Raw genomic sequence first — 8,699 nt, 5'->3', positions numbered from 1 at the left:
GGTTCAAACCACCAGCCTGTCAATTCGATTAATCACTGCACCACTAGGGCTCCTAATTTCATCATAAGTTTCTTCAATTTCTGTCTAATTCTATTTTCCTACTTTTTAATCATATGCCGAGATACTAAGAGTGTTTAATCTATGGCTGAGATTGTAACAACAACTCCAACCTCTTTTACGATAGGAAAATGACACACCCATTATGCCTCCACTGTAAATAGTTGGGTAAGACTTAAAGACAGCATTAGAAACATCAAAGAAAAATGCAACATTTACATACATGCTTAAATCTTTACCTCTTCCTCCTCAAATGATACTTTCTGGTTCAAGGTATAACGTTTATTGTTAAGTTACTTCAGCCCAATACTGATTCTGCTCTTTGGCAACGAGTGTTTCAACATCTTGAAAATGCATTTGAACTTATTTTACTATTATAGATTCCTCTCATCAACTCTGAAATAAGAGTTATGCATAATCCACTAAATGCAAATAATTTCTGGATCTCTACTTGGTGGACTTCTGTGCTGTGCAACGTATTCAATTAAAAATAAAAGACCTTTAAGTAATCTTTAGGGAACACTACTTGCCAAACAACACAGTGCTCATGGTAAGAAAATTATCTTTGGGATTTAGAACTGCAAATCAAAATAAATCATCAACTATTTAAAAAGACTGATTTTCAGTGTCAAATAGAAATGTTCACGTTGTGAAAAGCTTGTACCTAACTATGAATCATTTTAAAATCATCCCAGGATAGTTCAACTTGCTCTAAGCTAGAACTTAAAATTCTCAGAGCCAACTGACAACTACCTTCACCATCTACTCTAAACGTAGAAAAGCTGGAGCACTTCTCACGGAGATATGATAAGGACTCCGGTATCCCAGACTCCTGAGACTTTGCCAAGCAGAATTCATCCAATGAAGAACCCAGCCTAGCCATGTTTGAAAAGGGAGCCCACATCCTCCATCTGACTGCTGGATATAGCTCTCCCACTTCAGATAATCATGTGAAAATCTCTTGGCTAAGGACAAGGACTATGTTTCCCTGGAGAAACTGCAGCTGCGATAGTTGACCTTAGCTTTTTAAGACCAAAAGATTCTGCCTGGGAAACACGACTTGCTGATGACCACAGTCAGTCAGAATACAAGGCTGCAGTCTTCAGAGCTTCTTCACCGAACATCTGCTCTTTCAGTGCTCTTACTGTACCATCTAGTAATGCTGCGCTGCACAAATGCAGAGGATGACACTCAGACACAATAAATACGAGTGTGCCTCCCGGAGTTAAAATCCTCCGTCACCTGGGATTGCCTGCCATCATTAGGCTTTGTTTGGAACCTTGATTTACTTTATATAGTCTATTTGTTTCTTGTAGACTGGGCAAATTACCTAATAAGCAAACTAAGCACAGGCTTACTAATGCTTACTTACTAAACTGTCATGAATTATTTCATGGATTTTGGCACATTTGGTATTGTCCCATAATTTCCACAATCTGTCAGATCATCTTTCTTTGGAATGGACACAAATAATGATCTCTTCCAGATAATTAGTCAGGTATTGGTCTTCCAAATTTCTTAGTACTGACGAGTAAAAGCTTCCAGCATTGCCTCCCTTTGCAGAAACATCTCAGTTGTTGTTGTGTCAATTCTTGGGGCTTGTTTTTTGGGGGGGTTGTAATCATTTTATTGGGGGCTCATACAACTCTTATCACAATCCATACATACATCCATGTGTCTAGCACATTTGTACATTTGTTGCCATCATCATTCTCAAAACATTTGCTTTCTATTTGAGCCCTTGGTATCAGCTCCTCATTTTTCCCCTTCCTCCCTCCCTCCCAAACCCATGATAATTTATAAATTATTCTTATTTTTTCAGGTCTTACACTGTCCACTGTCTCCCTTCACCCACTTTTCTGTTGTCCACCCCCCAGGGAGGGGGTTATATGTAGATCATTGTAATTGGTTTCCCCTTTCCTCCCCAATCTTACTCTTACCCTCCTGGTATCACCACTCTCATTACTGGTCCTGAGGGGCTTATCTGTCCTGGATTCCCTGTGTTTCCAGTTCTTATTTGTACCAGGGTACATCCTCTGGTCTAGCTGGATTTGTAATGTAGAATTGGGATCATGATAGTGGTGGGGAGGAAACATTAAAGAACTAGAGGAAAGTTGTATGTTTCGTCATTGCTATACTGCACCCTGACTAGCTCATCTCCTCCCCATGACCCTTCTGTAAGGAGATGTCCAGTTCCCTATAGATGGGCTTTGTGTCTCCACTCCACACTCCCTGTCATTCACAATGATAGGATTGTTTGTTCTTTGAAGCCTGATACCTGATCCTATCCACACCTCCTGATCACAAAGGCTGGTCTGCTTCTTCCATGTGGGCTTTGTTGCTTCTCAGCTACATGGTCTCTTTGGACATCCATTTTGGTCTTGTTTTCTTTCCTGTCTTTTCTACTGACCTTTAGCTGGCATCATGTACAAAAAAGGAAACCAAACTTGCTGCCCTCAAGTCAATGGTGACTCAGAGTCCCCCCCTGTGGGTTTCTGAGACTGTAACTGCTTACAGAGTAGAAAATCAGTCTTTCTCTTTTGGAGCTGCCAGTGGTTTTGATCTGCTGACCATGAGGACACAGCCCAACACCTAACCACTACACCACCAGGGCTCCTCTATCTTCACGCACAAGAGGGCTTCAAAAAAATTGTGGCAAAATTCTGTTATCTTTTCATTCCATTCTTCTGTGAACTTTTTGATACCTTTGATGTTATGACACAGCTTCTCTGGTCTCTGGTCATTAGTCTTCAGGAGGCCATGTCTGCCTCTAAATTCAGGGAGCATATACACAAGGTTGTACTTTGGCTTACAAGGATATGTTTTCATTTTCTCCATTTTACATTTGACCTTGCTTATGAGCAGTGGAAGAGGAGTCCTGGTGGTGGAGTGGTTACACCTTGGGCAGCTAACTGCAAGGTCATCAGTTTGAAACTACCAGTGGCTGTACAGGAGTAAGTCAAGACTTTTACTCCCATAAAGAGATACAGTCTCAGAAATACACAGGTGCAGTTCTACGCTGTCCTACAGGGTGGCTATAAATTGGAATCAACTCAATGGCAAGGAGTTTGGGCTTTTTGAATGAGCGACTGATGATCTATTCCGCCTTCACCTAGATCTGGCAATACAAGGTAAACCCAAAATACTGCTACCAAACCATTGTGGTTCTTGTCATTGTTGTTGTTGTTAGGAGTCTGTGCCTACCCATAGCGCCCCTATGCACACAGAACCAAACACGGCCCAGGCCGGCGCCATCCTCACATCTGTTCCTATGCTCAGCCCACTGTTAATGCCCCTGTGTTAGTCCCTCTGCTTCAGGACCGTGCTCTTCTTCATTGCCCTTCCACTTTACCAAGCCTACTGCCCTTTTCCAGGGACTGCTCTCTCCAAAGTATGGACGACGAAGCTTTGTCATCCTTGCCTGACTTCTTCCACCACTGATAGGTTTGTCCTTTTAGCAGTCCAAGGTACTTTCAATTGTCTTCTCCAGCACCACAATTCAGATGCATCCATTCTTCGGTCTTCCTTATCCAGTGTCCAACTTTCACATGCATGTGAGGCGATGAAGAATAAATAAGACCATGGCTTGGGTCAGGTGCACCTCAGTCCTCAAAGGAACATCCTCACTTTTCAATACTCTAAAGAGGTCTTGTGCAGCAGATTTACGGAATGCAACTTCAACTTTTGATCCCTTGACCTCGGCCTCCCTGGGCATTGATTATGGAGCCAATCAAGACCAAACCCTTGACAACTTCACCCTTTTGTTCATTTACCATGAAGTTACCTAGGTCCAGTTGTCAGGATTTTGATCTTCTTTACATGGAGTTGTAATCCAGACTGAAGGCTGAAATCCTTGATCCTCATCAGCAAGTGCTTCAAGTCCTCCTCACTTTGAGCCAGCAAGGTTGGGTCATCTGCGTATCTCCAGTTGTTAGTAAGCCTTCCTCTAATCTTCATATTTTGTTACTTTAAAAAATAAAAGTGCCTACAAAATCACAGGTGCCTTTACTTCTGAAAAGTTCAAAATATGAAGCTAATGTTTCTTTGCACCTTCCATCTAGGTCTATCCAGTTCTGAAAATGCGGTTTTCATCTCTCTAACTCTTCTCTAAAGAATTCTGAACTTTCTTATTTAAAAATTTCAAAATTGCACTTTGGACATCTTTAACAGGTTTTAATTGTGTTCCTTTTCAATGTTCTGAGTTTGGGGGTGGTAAAAAAAGTCTGAAGAGAAACTCATAGACTGCAGGGTGAATGAAACAAGCTTTCCTAATGTAATTCTCACAGGACGGTCGTGGATACCCCGGCAGAATGAGTAGGTCCACTGTTGTGGTGGGAAAACTTCCCTCGGTCCAAGTTTCCTGTCCTTCCAAATGCCACTGCAGTTTTCCAAATTTTTTTAGACTTTCAGAATCAGCCCTGTAATTGTCTAGGGTGTTTCAAGAAAATATATCAAGATTACCCTTTTGGAATCCCAAGAACTAATCATAATCTTCTGAGATGCCCTTTCTGTCTCGAATTTAATTGGTCCAGCAGATCTCCCCCGAACCCTGTTTTGACAGGATTTTTTTGAAGGCACCATAATATAGTCCTGAGAAAAGTTGTCTGAAGCCATCCATTGGTGGCACACATATGTTTAAACACATTGTATTTGGAATAAGCTTATGAATTTGAACCTTAGTAGCAACATTTTTTGACTTAACTACATATGAGCTTCATTACTGACCCTTTCCACAGAAATAGTTCATTCGATTCCTGTGTATTTTTTTAGGGATAGCTATATGTATAAACAAAAAAACTCACTGCCATGAAGTCTATTCCAGTTCACGACAGGGTCAAACTGCCCCTGTGGGTTTCCAAGACTGTTAATCTTTACCAGCATAGAAAGCCTTCTTTCTCCTGCGGTTCCTGATGGTTTTGAACTGTTGTCCCTGCAGCTGGCATTCCAGTATGCAACACACAATGCCATCCGGGCTCCTTAAACATGTGCACAGTCACCATTTATGGTATAGAAAATACTATTTGCAGGGAATACATCATTGATCTTATAAAATTCTATCATACATTCTCCAGGGTCATTTCTATCAGCAAGGTTATATTTTCAACTACTGATCCTTATTTGTTTCCAAATTTTCCATTTCAGTCACTAGTAATTATCAATACACCAAAGTGCACGTTTAATCAATTTCAGAATGCAGAAGTTGAATTAAAAACTTCAATTTCTTTCACATTAATAGGTACATAAGTTTGAATAATAGTTATATTAACTGATCTCTGCAAGCATATGGATATTATCCTGTCACGGATTGTTTTGTACTTCATAATATATCTTGAAATGTTCTTTTTTGCAATGGATTTGACACCATTCCTCTTCAATTTGTCATTCTTAGTATAGGAAACCATGTGATTGTCCAAATCAATATGGCCAATCCTGATCCATTTCAGCTCACTAACGGTATTAGTAAAGAATACTGAATACACAAATTTGTCTTAGGAAAAACACAACCAAAATTCTCCTTAGCATGGAGCATGGTGAGATTTTGGACATGTCAGGAGGAAACAATCCTTAGACAATGGCAAGTAGAAGATCGTTGAAAAAGAGAAAGACTCTCAGTGAGATGGGTTGGCCTAGTGATTGCTTCAATGGGTTGCAACATAGCAATGATTGTGAGGCTGGGTAAGGCCTCCGTAAGTGGACAGAAGATTACGGTGAATCAGAACTGACTCAAGAGGAGCTGACGACAGCAACAGCAATGCCTATTGTTGTTAGGTGCCAACGAGTCATTTCTGATTCATAGTGAGCCCATGCACGACGCAGGAGACAGTGCCCAGTCTGTGCAGCCTCGTCACAATTGTTCTTATCTTTGAGCCCATGGTTGCAGCCATGATGTCAACTCATCTCATTGAAAGTAGTCCTCTTTTTCCATGGAAGAAATGACAACAATGTCTGGGAAATCACTTTGTATGCATTGCATTTTATTGTTTATGAGTTCTAATTTTCCTGAATTCATTCTTCCTATAGACTACATTTTAGTTATGGAGGGATGCTTGCAACCACTATATTTTGAGCCATGCCACATCAGCCAATGATGGTCCCGAGAACTACTCCAGCCATGTCAATAAGGCTGATTCTACTTTGCGGAGGCAGCCTGTCCCTACTCAGAGTTTGAGTTCCTTCCAAACTGAGTAATGCATCTTCCAGCACTAAATTAGGCAGTGATTTCCTGGAGTTTAAAATTTTTTCACCAGGTTTTTGTTGGTTTGCTTGTTTGTTTGATAGAAATAGATAGCTATGTCCCTCTTCAAACTCTGTCGTAGTCTGGAAGCTCTGCTACAACCTGTCCACCACGGGCATTTGCAGCTCAGGAGGCAAAGCTACCAGCATCAGATCAACATGCAGGCCACCACCGTATGACAAACAGACCTCTATAGTTTAGGGACAATAACTTAACTCTTAACTCTACTGTAGAATGATTATGACAATCAATGAAGGGTTCTCTAAGCTGAAGCATGGTTTGTAAACATTTTAAATATACAATTTCCCATAGAAAAGTCTTCTTAATTTTAAACAAAACAATGCTAAATTACTTGGTCCCTAATTTCTTTTTTTTTAATCATTTTATTGGGGGCTGAGATAACTCTTATCACAATCCATCCATCCATCCATTGTGTCAAGCACACTTGTACATTCGTTGCCCTATCATTCTCAAAACATTAGCTTTCTACCTGAGCTCTCGGTATCAGCTCCCTCCCCACTCCTCCCTCCCTCATGAACCCTTGATAATTTATAAATTTTTATTATTTTGTCATATCTTACACTGTCTCTTCATCCACTTTTCTGTTATCTGTCCCCCAGGGAGGAGGATATAGGTAGATCCTTGTAATTGGTTTGCATTTTGAATATGTTCTAAAATAGCCAAAGAGGAAGGAAGGCAGAGGAATAGGGAAAAACATATTAAATGCAGACATTCTTCCATAGTCTACTAACGATGCTTGAATCCAACCAAACCCAAGAGGATATGGACCAAGAAGTGAGTTATAATGCCCCTGGCAGCTGAGTGGAATCGTGCTTCAAACACTGCTGATTTTTTGGCCTTGTAAATCTAACACTCCCGATCTGTGAACCTGCTTTACAAAATGTGTGAGACATCCATGCATATTGCAAGCTAGTTTGATTAAAAGCTGTGGTCTTAAAACTATCATCTAAGTGATCTAACTCTTACAAACTTGTAATGGATTTAAACAAAAAACAAAAAAATCATTGCCATCAAGTCACTTCTGACTCATGGTAGGACAGGGTTGAACTGCTCCTCAATGGGTTCCCAAAACTGTAGCTCTGTACCGGAGTAGGAAGCCTCATCTTTCTGTTGTGGAGTGGCTGGTGGTTTTGAACAGCTGATTTTTCAGATCACAGTCCAATAAGTAGCCACTACAAGCCCAAAGAAGCCCATATTATTCTAAGTATTAAAACAGTAAAATCTAAATTCAATCCATCTGGCTGCTGTTCTTATTGTTAATACAGTACAAATTCTGAAGGATAGCTCCCCCACTTCTCCATGCACCCCACCTCCCAACCTTGTTCCGTAGTAGAGCTACTCTGTTTTATAAATACTGTTGCCGCTGGATGACTTTCAGGGAAAGGCCAAAAGAAAATAAATTATAGCAGTCTATCCTAGAGGCAAGGAAAGCATGAAAAACAACAAGGCAGGGTCCCTCCTTTCTAAACTTCAATTCCAAAGGAAAAAATGAGGGGTGAGGGGCTGTTTTAATATTGGACATTTAAACTGTGACCAAGATATTGGATAATTATGGGCGACAGGAATGTCCTTCAAATTATAACAAAGATAATCAGGGAGCTACATTAAAATAAACATCTCCATGAGCAAATTGAATTAAAGAGCAGAATAATCAAATGACAGTTCACTTTTCTTATTTAGTATACATTGTACACAGAATGCTATTAGAAATAAGTGACTTAGAATTATCAGTATTTGTGAGGGTGGGGAAAATCAAAGGTGAAGCTGACATATTAATATAATCTTTTTTCAAACCTCTTTTTCTTGCATTTGGGACATTGTTGTTGTGTGCTGTCTAGTCTGTTCTGACTGAGAGTAACTCTATAGGATCGGGATCCCTACGCTGAACCTTTTTGAGAACAGATCACCAGGTCTTTCCTGGAGAGTTCAAACCAAACGTTCGACCATTGCACCACTTGGGATCCTTGAGTTGGTAAAACTGGATACCCTTGCTTCAATTCCTACTCATAGCAACTCTACAGGACAGAGCAGAATTGCACCATGGTGTTTCCAAGGCTGTTATCATATGGAAACAGATGACAATGTTCTCTATGGAGCAGCTGATGGATTTGAACTACCAACCTTCCAAGTAGCAGCTGAGTGCTTAATCACCTGCTACCAGATCTCCCTCAGTTGGGAAGAAGTCACCTTGAATAGTCCAACTCCAGAGCCTTAACTGAGAGTTTATATTAATGGATCTTACATCTACAGTGAGTGATATGTTAAAAAAAAAAAAAGGACTTATGGATTGAATGGTGCCCCTCAAAAACAGGTGTTCTAAATCCGAACTACCTTTGGTGAAGGACTCGGTTGTTAACTGAACAGTTGGCACCTAGGGCACTTCTCA

The 8,699-nt window shown here is 40.4% G+C and overlaps 1 protein-coding gene across 1 annotated transcript in view; it reads right to left on the bottom strand.

The window, feature by feature from the left end:
• Positions 1-8,699, bottom strand: part of ADAMTS6 (ADAM metallopeptidase with thrombospondin type 1 motif 6) — a 311,582-nt gene that overhangs the window by 227,409 nt on the left and 75,474 nt on the right. The window lies entirely within an intron of this gene.

The sequence above is a fragment of the Echinops telfairi genome, unplaced genomic scaffold (assembly GCF_000313985.2).
Source record: "Echinops telfairi isolate 266 unplaced genomic scaffold, ASM31398v2 ScPeMD7_7469;HRSCAF=8507_1, whole genome shotgun sequence".
Taxonomy (NCBI): domain Eukaryota; kingdom Metazoa; phylum Chordata; class Mammalia; order Afrosoricida; family Tenrecidae; genus Echinops; species Echinops telfairi.
Note: the sequence above shows the minus strand (reverse complement) of the source record. Positions and strands in the feature narration are given on the sequence as shown.